Below are 17326 nucleotides of genomic sequence, written 5' to 3'. Positions count from 1 at the left end.
TATATTTCAGTACGAAAAGCGAAAAAAGTTCGAAAAACATAACAATAAACTGGGTTTCCACCAGTTGCCCGAACCCGAATCTTGTTCCGGGCTCTTCGTTGGGTGGAGAGGTACATTTCCTATAAATTAAAAGCAAACGCTCTGGTCGAGAAGAAATATGATCATTCATGCGAGCGGTGGGAAGAAAGCGCATCTTCGGATCCTAAATCCAGGACACCCGACAAAAAAAGCAGCTGCTGGCAGCACTGCACCGACAAAGCACCGTGAAGAAGTTGTTTTATGACCTTCACTCCCAGTGCAAAGGAAGAAAAGGTCTGGCGGAAAATTGTTGTTCTGTCTATCTGGTGGAGCTTTGTTTTTACACCTGCGAGTGCTAACTTGCTTTCACGGTCAGTTCAGTTCAAGACTGTGGGGGCGGGAATTGAATTTTACACTCGTTTACTTTAATCTACTTTAAATTTAGTTGTTCATTCCCGCACAAATAGTCCTATTCATACCGCTAAATTGCTCACAAGACCTAAGAGCCATCACTTTTCAAGACGTCCGTAATCCCCGAGTCTAGCGAAATTATGAGATTAGTTGGACAGTAATGCCGAGAACGCCTCCAGAATGGTCACAAATGGCCTCCGGCTGTCCTCAGTGGAATCTGGCCGGCCATTAGCGTCCGAATACCGTCCCGGATAAAGACGGAACGACAGAATAATCCCATGTTAACGTCCTTGTTCATGGAATAAACCACGTGTCCAGGGAATATCCCCTTCTTGTCAGCGGTAGGACACTCGCGATGACACAAATGCGGATCATGGTAATAAAGGTGGAGAGTACTTATATTCTCACTTATACTTGGGATTTTCAACATTGTCTTCAAAATAGAAGCTCCGATGTCGTGCTGGATGTAAACGGTCTTCCTAATGTTTTCATGATCCTTTTTTCAGCACAAAAAAGTGTTTTTTGAGTAATTTTCTTGAAATTTTGACAAAGGTTTCATTATTTCATGTCAGTGTTGCCAGATAATTAATTTTATGGTTTATCGATACAGTCTTCCAAATATCTCATCAATACTTAAAAAATAAGTCTTGAAAAGTTGTCCACATTTCAGTTTAATCTCAACTTATTTTTCAGTGTTGCCAAATGATCATTTAAGTGCTCATTACTTAGACAGGGTGGCCAGTTTTTCAAATGTCAATTTGAAATTTTTCACAAAACCTTTTTTTTATTTTTTTGTTGCATGCAATTTGTAACTGAAATGCTAGTAAAACCAAGATAAAAAAATCGCCCTGCATTCAACGGCCAATTAAACAATTTAAGCTTGTTGCTCCAACACATGTTCAACCTGGGGTGAAAGGGCGCCCCGAACCGTATCATGTCCAGGATTGGGGCTACCCTCCAGGTAATTAAAGCTGACAGGTTAACACGGTTAACCTTGCTCACCTGCAACCTGACTTCAGGCTGCTACAAAGGCACGTCACGCGGAGGTCGGCAAAAAACAACAAAAAAAACTCCCACCGGTGTAAAGTGAGGCGAACGATTTTGGACAGGTTTATTTAGCTTGTACTCGGCCCGGCCAGACCATCAGGACCAGAGCGTCTGGCAGCCGGGTCCGGCAGCTTTTGTGTTAAATTTAATAGCCGAGGGGAGGGAATAAAAAGTGGCGATGAGGGACAACTCGGGACGACCCGGATGGGGTTTAATTTAGTTTAAATTTTCCCCAACAGATAAAGGTGCGATTTTTGCTGGGAAAGGACGATTGTTGACTTTGTCGGTGAAGAGGATTCGTTTTCCAGTTGTCAACGTCAATCTACGTCATGTTTTGGTTTGTTAAAGCAGGAAGAGTTATTTTCAATCATGACTAATTGTTACAATGATTTTAACTCTTTTCAAGATAGCTAGAGTCGGGGATTCCCACATTAAAATCACGGAATGAGTCAAATGGAGTGGATAAGGGAAAGCTTTCAAACATCAAACGAGCCTTGCTTTGCCGAACGGTGCTTTGAACTTGCACTTTTACTCATCGAGTTTACTTTCTGATGTCACCCTCGTCACCGCTTAAGTCGAATAGTGATTCCCAGTGATTCTTTGTACAAATTTGGAAGCTGTCCAAATCTTTTAAAATCTGTATCTAGAAAACTGATTTTCTAATTGATTTTGGTGCATCAATATATACCTGGTATACCTGGATGCTTAGCAGATGTTAGAAAAATTCTTACACTTTAAAAAAAATCTTACTGTTTTTCCACCTTCTACCGCTAAATAACAATTTCAAAACAATATGGTTTGTTTATTTTCTTTAGAATATAAAAAATGCCATGTTGCCAATGCTAAATTGTGCAAATTTTATGAAGAAACCAAGATTTTCTAAAACGTTTAAAAACATATTTTAATAAATTAAAAAATACATAATTTTCCATACACTTCGAAAAAAGGGTTATTTTAAATATTTTAAATTTTTAGGCTTAAAACTCAATTTGCTACACAGAAAAAACGTTGAATTCTGGAAGGTTGAAAATTTGGTTGGTTGAATATTACCTCTTTTTTGAGTAATATTACCTAAAAATGTGTAGAAATGTGCACCTGATGTAAAATTAATCGTTTTTTTTTTTTTACACAAAATCTGTCAGCATTTCCTGATGTATATTACTATCATTTTTTTCTGTGTATCCAAAAGTACCTCACATTTTGTACCGTTTTAAAGCGTTATCCAATTTGATTTTACTCTTAAAATCTAAAAAAATAACGCTTTTGAATAATAAAGATATTTTTAAGCATTTTTTTTTAAGTTAAAGTTGAAACAAAAATTTGCTTATTTTATCTAAGAGCATCACTTTTTTAAAATGAAAAGCTTTAATTTTCCTTGGTATTTAAATCAGGGTGTTTTTTCATCTCGACTATTTCAAGTTGTGTTTTTAACACATTTTTTTTGCAGTGTGACTTTATTGAAACATGAATGTAAAATAGTTTTTATATATATTTTTTATGAGGTTATTTTTTTCATCTCGTGTATGTTCTTGTGGTTTTTCAACTTACTTAAGGTTTTAAATTTGTCTTGATTTTTTCCATCTTGTTTTTTTTCAACATGATTTGCTTAGAATTAAGTTTTAAGTATGTTTTTTATTTTTCAAAAAAAATAGTTTTGTGTAGGTTTGATTGCTTTACAAAATTAAAAAAAAAATTATAGCACTATTCTAAATCTTAAAAAAAATGCTGTCATAATATTATTGCAATGAATTCAAGTTTTCAACTAATTTTCTTCCAAAATTAGTTTTTTTTCGTTGTTTCAATTTTTATTTATTTAAAATAACCATCTGACGTGTTTCCATCTTGTGTGTTTTGCAAATTGATTTTTATATTCAATTTGATCAAACAAGTTGAACTTGTTTCTTCCACTTCTAAGTTGTTTAACTTGTGTTTTGCCTTTCTTACTAAAGAAAGGTATAGGGTTTGCTTTTTTTTTACTGTGTTTTTCCAACTTTAGTTCATTTAAATGTAGTTTTGAAAACATGAGTTTTTTTTCAAATACCCACACGGAAAAAAAGTGTGAGAGATATCATGAATTTCGATTCATGATTTCGTGAATAGTTTTATTCGTGATTTCGTGATACTTTTCATGATTTCAATAATTTTATTCATGAAATCATGCAAAAATTCATAAATTTATGATTTTTATTTATAACTCAAATATTTTTACAAATATTTATGAATTTTTGTTCATGAAATCATGATTTCATACCTGATTTTCATGGAGTCATGAATAAAATTCATGAATTCATGAAAAATATTCATGATTTTACGATTTGTATGCATGCAGAAACTTTACGTCGAAAAATTTTATTCGTGAATCATATTTTTCATGATTTCATGAAAATTTCCATGTTTTCATGAATAAATTGCATAAATTTGTGCAAAACATTCTCCGATTTATGATTTTTTGTTCATGTTAATGACGAGTGCTCTTGATCAATCAAGAACAGTTTCGCTCGAACTGTCAAGTTGTTGAGTTGCAGTGAGAATTTTGGGTCGAGCCTCGAGTTGATTTAGGCTAATTTTTAACTTAAGTTGATTTTTTTCCTCCAGATTTTTACTTCGTTTTTTTTGTTTGAGTTTTTTTTTATTTATTTCTTTTACTATTGTGTTAAGTTATTAACAAAAGTTTCACTAACCTCTGATTATTAATTTTTTTTTATTTTTTTTTCATTTTCAGGAGGTTATTCTGAGCAACTTTTGTTGTACGAAAAACATGACTTTTTTTGTTTTATGTTTTTCTTGATTAATTTTTAATATTTAATATGCAATTATCTTGTTTAGTTATTATTTGTTTATGATAATATTGTCAAGGCCACAACAAACAAAAATACAGCTTAAATGAACCCTGAAAAATGTTTTTTTTTTTATTATTTGCAAAGTCAAAAAAAGTTTAAATTCAAGATGTACTGCAATCAGTCATGCATCAGCACTAAGAGCTATTTTTAATGACTCTCGATGGAAACATGTCTAACAGCAATACCGTAAAACGGGGTGACTTTGATAGCCGGGGTGACTTTGATAGGTTTGCGATTTTTCCGCAAAATGTAGAGTACAATTAAATTACGTAAGGAATGGTTTAGAAACATACTGACCATGGTAGAGAAGTGTTCAAAGAACCTCAAGAAGAACTTTTCATAAAATTTTGACAAGTTTAATAAGCTAGTTAACTATAGTTAAGAAAATGTTGATGAAAGTCATTATTTCGAACTTCTCAAAGTGTCATGATTTTCTCAATAAACTTGATTTTTAATCGGAAAACGGAATGCATTTTCGGATTCTATGGACAATTTTCCACTAGGAGATGGTTGTAAAAGTTTGTAAATAATAAATAATATGTGTTTTTAAAACAAAATTTAAAAAAATCTCCAAATTTATAGGCAATTTCAGTTGAACAAATTTCATGTAAAATGTGAAAACTTGTGATTCGTGCTTCGAATTCAGTATAGAATGCAATATAAATCGATAATTTTACAAGCAAAACTAGTTTTAACAAATTTCAGGAAAAATTCCGACTTTTTAACAATTTTACCTAAAACTTATATGTATTTTGCTAAAAAGCTTATACACTTAGTTAACTAAATATAAACATTTTTTTTTCTTAAAAACTATATCAGCTACTTTAGTGATGGTGCATTTAGCGTACAAATAAAGTTTGAACATCTTAAATATGATTTTAACAAGAAAAACTATGACTATCAAAGTCACCCCGGAATTAAAACTAAGAATTTTTAACGTAACTATTTTTCTAAACATTATTGGAAAAACTTTTTTTCCGAAATAGTGCATGGACTTTGTGTGGTCTACCCCAGTACATGTTTTAAAAATAATAATCTTGAGAAAAACCTTACCTGTTTGAAAATATTCTGAAAACAAATTGAAATCCTATCAAAGTCACCCCGGTTTACGGTACTCGAAATCATCCTTCAAAGATAAGTCGACTGAAGCTGATTGACGAGGTTAACACACAAGGTAGTGAAAGGGCTAGTTTTTGTGCTTATCACCCCGATTTTAAACGGTTTCGATTATTGCAAAATAAATAAACAATACGATTTTCATTCTCTTCAGGATATTGTCTGAGGTCAATTGCGAATGATAATTTTTCACTAATTAAGTCAGCATTTAAGAGCGTAATTTAAAAGGGTTTATAAAAGCCTCAGAATAAACCTCGTGGTATTTTCACGGTCCGTTGAACTTTGAGAAGGGAAAATCCAAGTTAAACGATTCATCCCAATCGTTTTGTTGACCTTCTCGCCAAAACGAATCGCATTCAATCAATTGTCTGGCCACCAGCTTGTAATCTGCTTGTAAATTGCATTTTACGAAATGATAATGAGAACGGTATGGTTAATGGCAGACAGACAACTTGCCACAGTTAGAATTTATTTCAACCAGGTGTCTCATCCATTTCAAACAGGTCATCAACTTTTGTTAAAATGTTTACATTTCCTGTTTTTTTCAAAACTGATAAAAAATAGTTATGCAAACAAAAAACTCAACATAACATTGAATAATTCAAATTTAATAAATAATATTTGAAACTGTTCTACACTTCCCGGTCAGCTGATGCAGCAATCCATTTATTTCACTCATCATCGAGTGCCCCAAGTGAGTCCCCAACATTATGTTGTGAACCAGCACCGCAAAGCATAAACTTCCAAAGCTTCGCCAAATCCCCCTCACTTCGTGCATTTTCGTACAACTGAGAACCCAAAACAAACGGCAACTCAGAGCGCAACAGGATGAAGAAGCAACTCACCCGCGTGAGTTACTTTTGAAACCGACTGTTGCTCTGCAGCATGCCTGCTTGGATCCTTGTGCAGAAGGACGGAGAACGGAAAGGACGACAAGCGCGAAACCTGGTCTCTGGGCTGAGTCGCACCAGCAGCATCAGGCCAAGAATCGACTAAAATACAGCAATCTTGTGTTAATTTGGCCAGTAGCTTGGCGCAAGCGGTAGCGTTCACATCGCGGAACTCCTCTCCTCCCTGGGAGGTAACGGGCAGGTCTGTAGGTTTTTGTGTGTGTGTGGCAAAGTGTAGTGTACTTTTGGGGACTTGGTGAAGTGACTTCCTGGTTTTTGTGACTGCACTTTAAAGGATCTTTAAGGGAAAGTGTTGAACTTTTTTCTGTGTCTTTGGGAAGACAAGAAAATAAATTTGTTTGGAAAGTTTGAAGAAGTGTTAAAAACCGAGAAGCTTAAAAATTTTAGAAAGCGAAAAAAATTTATTTGAATTTTGAGGAGAAAATATTATTAAAAAGTGTTAGAAGAAAAGATCAACCGCAGAAGAAGAATTTTATGAAAGTGACAAAAAGTTGACCAATTTCCAAAGGTGTAAAAAAGAGTAAAAGAGCAGAAGAAGAATCCAGCTGTGAGTGTGGTGTCCTGGTGATTTCGTACAATTAATGAGCTAACTTTTTGCACATTTTGTCTGGTGCCGGAGAGTGTGGTCTGTTCTGGTGAAGCATTTTCGGAACAAAGTTGTGAACCTTCCCCCCTGCAGTGTGATATCGATTGGGGCGCGAAATAACATTGTCGTCACATACTGTGAATTGGCAAAATTGGCGTGTGTGGGATCGAAAACCTGTGAAATTCTCCAGAAGGTTGTCAATTGCTGTTAAGGTGCGTGGTAGTTAATTAAGCTTAAAATTAATTCAAAATTTATAGTTTTGAGAAATGCTGAACAATTCACAACATAAAAAAGATATCTTGAAAAGCTTAACAAATATTCTATTCTGTTGGATTTGGACCAAGGTCAAGCTAATGCCAATTATTCGCTAATTCATACAGAGAGCTTGAAGCGTGATGAATGGGCTTCGAACGATCTGTATTAGAAATAGAAAAAAAAACTAGGATTGTGTTTTGTTACGGTCTGGCAAACACTTAAGCCGGGTGCGGTGCTAGTTTATCGCTATGTTTTTCATAGTTCGAATCGTTATTTTGTGGTTTTAAGTAATATAACTATAGCAGTTCTTAGCTTTTAATTTTTTTGCCTTTCTTACTAAAGAAAGGTATAGGTTTTACTTTAAGCCAGGACGTCATTTCCATCTTCGTAAATATGTCGATTCAGCATGAATTTTAAGCGGAAAAATCGCCAAAAAATCACACTGCATCGATTTTCGACGCTCTATCGATTCACCTTGACAGAACTCGTCTATCTCGAACCCTCGAATTTTGAGAAAATAAATTCCGTGGAGGTCGAGTGATGTTCGTATGTGGTAAAATTTTGCAAAATTTTGTGTCGCGCCGTTCTCAGCTCCCATATATCCGATTTCGATTCTTCTAAATGCAGATGAAAGCTAGTGTGCTGAACCTGGGCGAGTTGCCGCGCAAATTTCGAAATATCCATCTGCTTTCGGATGCGGCCAGACTTTTCAACAAAATACACAGTTTTCAAATGAAAATATGGTCAATTTTTTTCATTTTCATATATTTTATTTATCTCAAAAATTGCATTATTCGAGCCCTACAACCTCCCAAATTTTCATCCAGATTCATAATATGGTTCTGGAGTTAGAGCCGTTTGATTGACCTACCATAAGAAAAAAAATCCCTAAAAAAAGGTAAAAGCCCACCTGGTGACCTTCGCCAACATTTTTCATTTCTGATTTTATTCGAAATTTCTTGCTACATTCATAGTACAGACCATGAGTGAGCATCTGAAACAAATTCGACATCGATCGACAATCCCGATCAATTTTTAGAACGATTTACTTTTTGCCTTTCTTACTAAAGAAAGGTATAGGTTTTACTTTAAGCCAGGACGTCATTTCCATCTTCGTAAATATGTCGATTCAGCATGAATTTTAAGCGGAAAAATCGCCAAAAAATCACACTGCATCGATTTTCGACGCTCTATCGATTCACCTTGACAGAACTCGTCTATCTCGAACCCTCGAATTTTGAGAAAATAAATTCCGTGGAGGTCGAGTGATGTTCGTATGTGGTAAAATTTTGCAAAATTTTGTGTCGCGCCGTTCTCAGCTCCCATATATCCGATTTCGATTCTTCTAAATGCAGATGAAAGCTAGTGTGCTGAACCTGGGCGAGTTGCCGCGCAAATTTCGAAATATCCATCTGTTTTCGGATGCGGCCAGACTTTTCAACAAAATACACAGTTTTCAAATGAAAATATGGTCAAATTTTTTCATTTTCATATATTTTATTTATCTCAAAAATTGCATTATTCGAGCCCTACAACCTCCCAAATTTTCATCCAGATTCATAATATGGTTCTGGAGTTAGAGCCGTTTGATTGACCTACCATAAGAAAAAAAATCCCTAAAAAAAGGTAAAAGCCCACCTGGTGACCTTCGCCAACATTTTTCATTTCTGATTTTATTCGAAATTTCTTGCTACATTCATAGTACAGACCATGAGTGAGCATCTGAAACAAATTCGACATCGATCGACAATCCCGATCAATTTTTAGAACGATTTACTTTTTGCCTTTCTTACTAAAGAAAGGTATAGGTTTTACTTTAAGCCAGGACGTCATTTCCATCTTCGTAAATATTACGATTCAGCATGAATTTTCATCGGAAAAATCGTCAAATAATCACACTGCATCGATTTTCGACGCTCTATCGATTCACCTTGACAGAACTCGTCTATCTCGAACCCTCGAATTTTGAGAAAATAAATTCCGTGGAGGTCGAGTGATGTTCGTATGTGGTAAAATTTTGCAAAATTTTGTGTCGCGCCGTTCTCAGCTCCCATATATCCGATTTCGATTCTTCTAAATGCAGATGAAAGCTAGTGTGCTGAACCTGGGCGAGTTGCCGCGCAAATTTCGAAATATCCATCTGCTTTCGGATGCGGCCAGACTTTTCAACAAAATACACAGTTTTCAAATGAAAATATGGTCAAATTTTTTCATTTTCATATATTTTATTTATCTCAAAAATTGCATTATTCGAGCCCTACAACCTCCCAAATTTTCATCCAGATTCATAATATGGTTCTGGAGTTAGAGCCGTTTGATTGACCTACCATAAGAAAAAAAATCCCTAAAAAAAGGTAAAAGCCCACCTGGTGACCTTCGCCAACATTTTTCATTTCTGATTTTATTCGAAATTTCTTGCTACATTCATAGTACAGACCATGAGTGAGCATCTGAAACAAATTCGACATCGATCGACAATCCCGATCAATTTTTAGAACGATTTACTTTTTGCCTTTCTTACTAAAGAAAGGTATAGGTTTTACTTTAAGCCAGGACGTCATTTCCATCTTCGTAAATATTACGATTCAGCATGAATTTTCATCGGAAAAATCGTCAAATAATCACACTGCATCGATTTTCGACGCTTCGTCGCCAAGTCGACAAGTTGTCAAGTTGAGCTTCGAATACTGGCGCGAGAATGCTGGCGCATCTATTTTGTGGCTCGATTTATACTCATTTTGTAGTAACTTGTCTACCGATGTTTCCTTCAATATGTAAGATATCGTAGCTTTTCGGTTTCTTTTGCCCTGTCCGTTTTTGCATAACTGTCCAATGTTTATGCAAAAACCTTTGTGACATAGGACATTCATCTGGCTACAATCAACTTGTTTCCCGTGCGCTTCTAAAATCGCCTAAATGTAGACTTCATTTTCGTAAGTTTATTTAACAGAGTTCATTGGATTCCAATAGGAGCTTTCTAAGCTTTTCATCGTTTATATCGTTTTCAAAGTGTTCAATGCTGGCGACTCCAATGGCTTTCTTCCTAAGGTTCTCGCGATTGAGTGTGTAGTGGTGCGGTTGTTAAAAATAGCTATCTCTGACTCTGTCACTCTCGTAGAAGCTGAAACCGCGGTGTGCGTTGTTGGGAAGCTTGCTATGATCGCGTTTGTCATAATCGCTTGTTTGATTAGAAACGTACAAACATATTGTACGATTAAAAATATTCTTTTGGTGAAAATTGCGTTTTTTATTTCTTTTGGAAATCATATCATTCATAATACTCATAATATCATCATAATACTTTGCTTTCATCATAAGACTTTCTTTTGTGCTGACGTTATAAATAAACAAAGTTGATGTTATTAATTGAAAGAAGTTCTACCATTGTTATATTCTTTAGTAAGAAAGGCTCTTTCTCACCCCAGGTGGGATTAAATCGGGTTTTTTTGAAAATGTCTAATCTAAAACTGTGCTTGAATTTTGTGTTGTGCATTGTGCGAACTTAGTTAAGATGTGTCTCATTCTTATACAATTCTTCAATTCTTTGAGGAATTTTTATTTAATTTTAAATCATGGTCAAAGTGAAAAATTTGCGATTAAAAAAGTAATAAAAATATTTGAGATGCTGGAATTTTTTTTTTGTTTTTGTTGTTTTCATATATTTTTATTGTTTGTAATTCTCCACGTTTTCGCAAATGGATTTTTATGTATTTTTTTTATTTGGATGGAATCTTTAAAACCATTTTACTAGCCATTTTACATTTACCATTCTACAAGTCTCCATAAAAACTTGGAAACTGTCCTGTGTCAAAAACTTGTGTTCGACAAACTTTACCCCCTTCGATTTTTTTATTTTGTTATAAGTTTTAGTGAACCAAAAGTGACAACTTGTAAGCTAAAGTGCATTGATAGGCGTTTTAATTTTGGCTAAGTCACGATTTTCTTGAAGTTTTTTTTTTTAAGTTTCGAAAAAAAAACTCCAAAACTGTTCAAAAATAACTTTTGGATGGAAATTTTTATTTTATTCAAAACCTACTTTTTTGCAATTCCGTCGTGAAACTACTTACTTTTCCTGTCATTCTTGAACGATGAAAAAGCCTACTTTTCTGAATCAAAAACAACAGAATCGAATAGTAACACTTTTCAAAATAAATGCTGAAAAGCCATACTTTTCAGCACTGAAATGGATGCTGAAAAGTTGAACTTTTCAGCACTTGTTTCGAAAAGTTATAATTTTCAAATTTTTTATTGATTCAAACGGTTAATTGATATAAAATGAACATTTTACTTATAATTTCACTCAAAGGGTATTTTTCGGGATTGCAAAAAGTGTTGTATGGAACTCGTTACAAAAGTTGATTTTTTCAGCACTCGTCGTATTTATCCAACTTGGTGAACCTCGTTGGATAAAAGTACGACTCGTGCTGAAAAATCTTCTTTTTGCAACTTGCTCTCCACCTCTGTTTTTTAAAGCTGAAAAATGTCTACATTTTTTTGACATTGGCAATTCTACTTTCGGTAACAACATATGAAAATTGGGAAAAAATTAAAATTCAAAGTGCTTACCAGCCATCATTTTTCAATCGACGATGTCTCGGAAACTTTTATCCGATTTCAATGTCATAAAAAGTAGCTTTTGTGAAATTTTCTCATCCCTTTAAAACAATATTTTCAGAATTTCAAAATCCCGTCCAACATTTCAAAAGGACTTTAAACTTTTTTTTTCGCTTTTTTTAAGTGTAGATAAATGCTCAAGGTCTTAAGACAATCAAGTACATTACCTACCGAATAAAAAAAATCAACCAATCAATAACCCATCCTGAACCCCTTTTTGGCAGAATTAAAGTCCAATGTTTAAACCAACACGTGTACTTTAAGAAGCTTTTGATAGAAGAAATATATTAGGTTTTTTTTAGATAATGTTTGGCTTCACTATTGCGCAATTCTCTACGAAATCGGTCTTTTTTAATTTTATTTTTTGCATTTTTTATGGCTGAAACATTTTTGGTGCTTTCGGTATGCCCAAATAAGCCATTTCGCATCTTTAGTTTGTCCATATAATTTCCCATACAAATTTGGCAGCTGTCCAAAAATGATGTGTGAAAATTCAAAAATCTGTATATTTTGAAGAAATTTTTTGATCGATTTGGTGTCTTCGGCAAAGTTGTAGGTATTAATAAGTACTACACTGAACAAAAATGATACAGGATAAAATTGTGATTTTTATTTAACTTTTTGTCACTAAAACTTGATTTGCAAAAAAACGTTTTTTTTTTAAATATGTTTATGGGGACCTCAAATGCCAACTTTTCAGAAAATTTCCAGGTTGTGCAAAAAATCTTTGACCGAGTTATGAACATTTGAATCAATACAGATTTTTTCAAAAAATCGAAATATTGGTTGCAAAAATTATTCAACATAATTTTTCGATGTAAAATCAAATTTGCAATCAAAAATAACTCTAGTGAAATTTTGATAAACTGCATCGTTTTCAAGTTAAAGCCATTTTTATGTATTTTTTTTTGGAAACAGTCGCAGCTATTTTTTTTAAATAAGTGCACATGTTTGTCCACTTTTGAAAAAAAATATGTTTGAAAAGCTGAGAAAATTCTCTATATTTTGCTTTTTTGAACTTTGTTGATACGACCCTTAGTTGCTGAGATATTGCCATGCAAAGGTTTAAAAACAGAAATATTGATGCCACTAAGTCTCACCCACCCCCCTTTGCCAACCTCCTGTGGCCGAATGGTTACGGGTTTCGCCTCATAAGCGGAATGTCATGGGTTCTTCTCAGGGTGGCAGCCTTAGGTTTAAGTTCAGAGGTAGCAGCAACCGCATGAGTATAAAACGGTTGCTTCACGTGCTCTTCAAGCATGTGATCGATCTTGGGATATTCCTTTGCGCCTCTTTCCCAAAATACTCTCCTCGTGTCTTCGCATGTAAATAATGCCCAGCCGATCGGTATTTGCACTGCAGTCCAGTCGCATTATCCAGATCAGAGCAAAGGGAACACCGCAAATATAGCACCACAAAAGACAATTGTCTTTACAAGACCCCGCGCGGCAAATAATAGCTGCTGGGAAGAGCTTGAAAAATGACACGAAAAAATTGTCACCGCGGTTCTAGCGATACATAGCGCACAAGGCAGAAGGAAAGGAGTTTACAGCATCTGGATGGAACAGCACTTTCCCTCTCAATAGGGACTGTGTTATAGATCTGGAAATGCTTAATAACAGTAAAAATGGGTAACACGATACAATAGTCCTTGTAATCAGGATTCAGTGTCTTAATACTCAAACAGAAAAAAAAAGTCTCACCCAAACAACCCACCAATTGGTTGTAGTTGTTAAAAAAATATTGAAACGCTGAACAGTTGGAAATGTGCTGAAACGAAAAACAAAACGAAAAAAGATTGAAAATTTTCACTTTCAAAATATTGTAAATTGTCTTTCCAAAAAGGAAAACCATGGTACACATCAAATAATAAAATAAAATCTAAAGATATTTCATCAAATTACTAAATTGGTATTACCTCATGAAAATTAAACAACTCTTTCTCCATCAACCAACTCATTGCACCTGAGCTCATCCAGTCTGGCGACGAATCTTCTAAATTTCAAGAGATAATTTCCATTTCAAATGAATATTAATGACATTGTCCTTGCATCTCGGTGCTATTTTAGCCAAATGCTAAACATTTCCACCACCAAACGACGCTCTTTTCCAGTGGATCTCAGTGGAAAATTCAGCTTTCTTAAACCACCCACTCCTTCCACACTTCTCCAACCCACGCAAAAACACCCTCCAAGTCCATCAGCATAATTTAATCAATTCAAACATAGCGATTTGGGTACCATTCGAGTACAAGCTGATGGAAGAGAAACCTCCAAAAGCTAAATTAAATCTTCTTTTGATCGATTCTATCACCCATCAACCACTTCATGGTGACCATCCTGGGGGAGAGATGGTGGTCCCGAAAGTGAATTATCCAATGTTGACTCACCTTTTCGTTCTTCTCACCAAATAACACAGAAGGCAAAAAGTGCCCTCCCGAGACACATTTCAACGACCAATCAATTGCGACAAATAGTTTGACGAAAAAAAGTGGTCTCAAGGTGAAGAGTAAAAAGTTTCGCAATCAAATTTGTGTTGCTCTTTTGCCCCGAACCTTCATTCCACGTGAATTTTCCTGGCAATACTAACCAAAGAGTGCACAAAACACACATGAATGCAGCAAACTTTGAACGCGTGTGTTTGGAGGGGAAAATTCTGCTGACGGCGGGCGACGAGCGTATGCGAAGCAACATTTTCCTGACGAACCCCTTCCCGAAAGGGGTAAACAAACTGTATGCTGAGCATTTTGTTGAACAAACTCCTTGTCGTGGGTCCTTGCTTTTGCAGTGTAGGTACCTATCCTGTGGGGAGGAAAGTTTGTGTGTTTGCAAAAATGGGTTGATGGAAGAGTTGAGAAAATTTTGTAATGCACTTACATTACATTTACTTCAAGTTTCTTTTTGAACGATTAAGTGAATTCTGTGATGCATCTGTGATTTTTTGGTATGCTTTTTTTTTCATTGATTGAATTAATTGAATGAGTGTTTTTAGATCATTGATTTGATCAGATTTGATTTTGCAAATTAAAAAAAATACCTGGAAATTTCAAGAATGGTTTATTTTGGTGAATATAACTTGAAAATGGTCCACTTCATTGACAAATTAGTTCTTTTATGTTTGAAAACTAGATTTTATTTGTTAATATAAGGTTAGCTTTTTTGACATTATTTCAGACGTTTCCCAAAAATCCAGATTTTTTTTTATTATCCCTTTAGGCCGCTGCAAATATTTTTTGAAGTTTATGTCCCTCGTCTCTGGTCGTGGTCGAGGGGGGGTGGCAAAAAAAAGCCGAAAATGCATTTCTAATGCTTTTCCGTTGGTTAGACTTCAGTTTCCTTTGAAATTTTGAAGTTTTTTGAAAATATTTTTTTTTGCCCCCTGATATTTCGGACCGATTTTGAAGGGGGGGGGGGGGGGGCGACATAAACTTTGAAAAATATTTGCAACGGCCTTACCGACCAAATTTAGTTTTTCTTGCGTTTTTTGCCTGTTCAACGATCATTTTGAACAACTTTTGTTCTACGTTACTTTTCTTTTTTCATGTTTTTTTTCTTTTGGTTTTAACATGTTTTTGTATGAATACCTTAAATCCGTATCTTTTGGCTATTTTCTGTTTTTCATATTTTTTCTGTTTTCTGTAAATCTGTATCTTTAAAAAACTGATCAATTTTGTGTCTCCGACAATGTCGTATGTATTGTCGAGGACTATTCAGAAAAATAAGCAGACGGATTTTTTGCCGATTATGCCGATGCCGATGTTTAACTTTTATTTTATAAATATCTCCTAATAAATGGTCCAATTTTCAATGGTAAAAAATGAAACATGAATCATAAAATGAAAATTTCTGATCTCTTCGATTTTTTGTTGTCAACTTTGGAATCAAGGCTAACGTTTCAAAAGGGCGTTATATAGAATATTTGGCCATTTTGAAATGTTAGTCACGATTCCAAAATTTTCAAAAAAATAATTTTCTGATCAATTTGGTGTCTCTGGCAATGTCCTAGGTATTGTTGAGGACTATTCAAAAAAAAAAAGCATTTTGTATTTTGGAATCAAGATTATCATTTTTGGATTTTGGATTTTGGAATCAAGACTACTGAATATTTGGTCCTTTTGAAATGTTAGTCTCGATCCCAAAATTTTCAAAAAACAATTTCGAAGAGATCGGAAAATTTTATAAGATTGTATCTGGGCATGAAATAAATGTGAACCACCTTGTGCCATATCCTAAAAGAGGAAATGCTTAGTAACCAAAAAAAAAACCATCGAAAATTAAAATGAAAAATTGATATTTTCCCAAAAAAATTTTTTGTTTTGTGAAAAAGTTGAATAAAAAAATTGGATTTTTAAGTGTAGCTATTCTCTGAATTTTTATTTTGAACATCTACAACAAACAATTACAATTAGAAAATTCGTTCTCAAGATTTTTTTTTTAAACGTTGGTCTTGATTGTAAAATTTCCAACGAAAAATCGAAAAGATCAGAGAATTTCGCAGGTGTTCCGTTTTTTAACATTGAAAATTGGACCATTTATTATGAGAGAAAATGACATTAGAAAATGAGGAGTTGTTTTGGCGAGACTTAGAATTATAAATTTTTTGATCATTCAATAACAAAACAAATAAAAACGATAAAAACTCCTCTATGGTCCATGTTTCGGGTTTTGTTATACCCTAAAATCAAACAAAAAATTATAAAATTGAAAAATACCGATTTTGGGAAATTGATTTTTTGTGAAAAAAGGTTTATTTTAAAAATCGGAAAATAAATCCGTCTGCTCATTTTTCTGAATAGCCCTCCATAATGTAACAAACTGATCAGAAAATGCTTTTAAAAGATACATATTTTCGATTATTTAGGTTTGATTTTTCCATCTAAAAAAACACAATAATTATGAAAAACAGAAAATAGTCAAAAGATAACGATCAAGGGTTGTAAAACGGGATAACGCATACAAAAAATGTAAACACTGAATGAAAAAAAAAATAACATGAAACAAGAGACGTTAGTTTGAGCAGTGGTTTTTATTTTTTTAATCTTTTTAGAATTCATAAAACAATGTTAGGAAACACCTAAGTTGTGTTGTAAATCAGAAATCATAAAATTGATAAGTACCATCTTCTTCTTTTCCACGACATTTCACGCGAAAATAATGGCTGTGTAAATAAATGATAAAAACCATCCCATTGCACGCAATTTGCCACGATTGATGGATGCTGGGGGCCGCCGTGAAACACAAAATCTGATACTTTTTGATGGTATAATTTATTCATACTTCGAAGCAGATTCACCCACTCTTATCCCCCCTCTTCAACCTTGGCCAAAATTTGCTTGTTAATGTAACCGCCATCACTTTCCCAATCAGAAGAGATGAACTTTGGGGGGGAGAGCGAAAAAGAATCCTTTCTCAACCGAGCATGAAACATTCAATAAATCCATGGCGGTGGCCCAAATCCCGTTGCCCGAAAGAAAAGAGCAACAAATCATGCTTTCCATTTCGGCCAGCGATGCTTTCTGCCCAGGCTTA

General features: G+C 34.3%; 1 protein-coding gene across 3 annotated transcripts in view; it reads left to right on the top strand.

Annotated features, from left to right (window-relative positions):
* Nucleotides 1-6756: 6756 nt before the first annotated feature.
* LOC120432426 (nitric oxide synthase) overlaps nucleotides 6757-17326 on the top strand; it is a 168758-nt gene continuing 158188 nt past the window's right edge. For 2 of the 3 annotated variants that reach the window (XM_052707336.1, XM_052707337.1), the window contains exon 1: nucleotides 6757-7141. The gene's annotated coding sequence lies outside the window, so the exon portion shown is untranslated. The remainder of the gene's footprint in view (nucleotides 7142-17326) is intronic. The other variant, XM_039597631.2, reaches the window with a different exon arrangement.

Source organism: Culex pipiens, chromosome 2 (assembly GCF_016801865.2).
Source record: "Culex pipiens pallens isolate TS chromosome 2, TS_CPP_V2, whole genome shotgun sequence".
Lineage (NCBI taxonomy): Eukaryota > Metazoa > Arthropoda > Insecta > Diptera > Culicidae > Culex > Culex pipiens.
The sequence above is the reverse complement of the archived record's forward strand: the minus strand, read 5'-3'. Positions and strand labels throughout refer to the sequence as shown.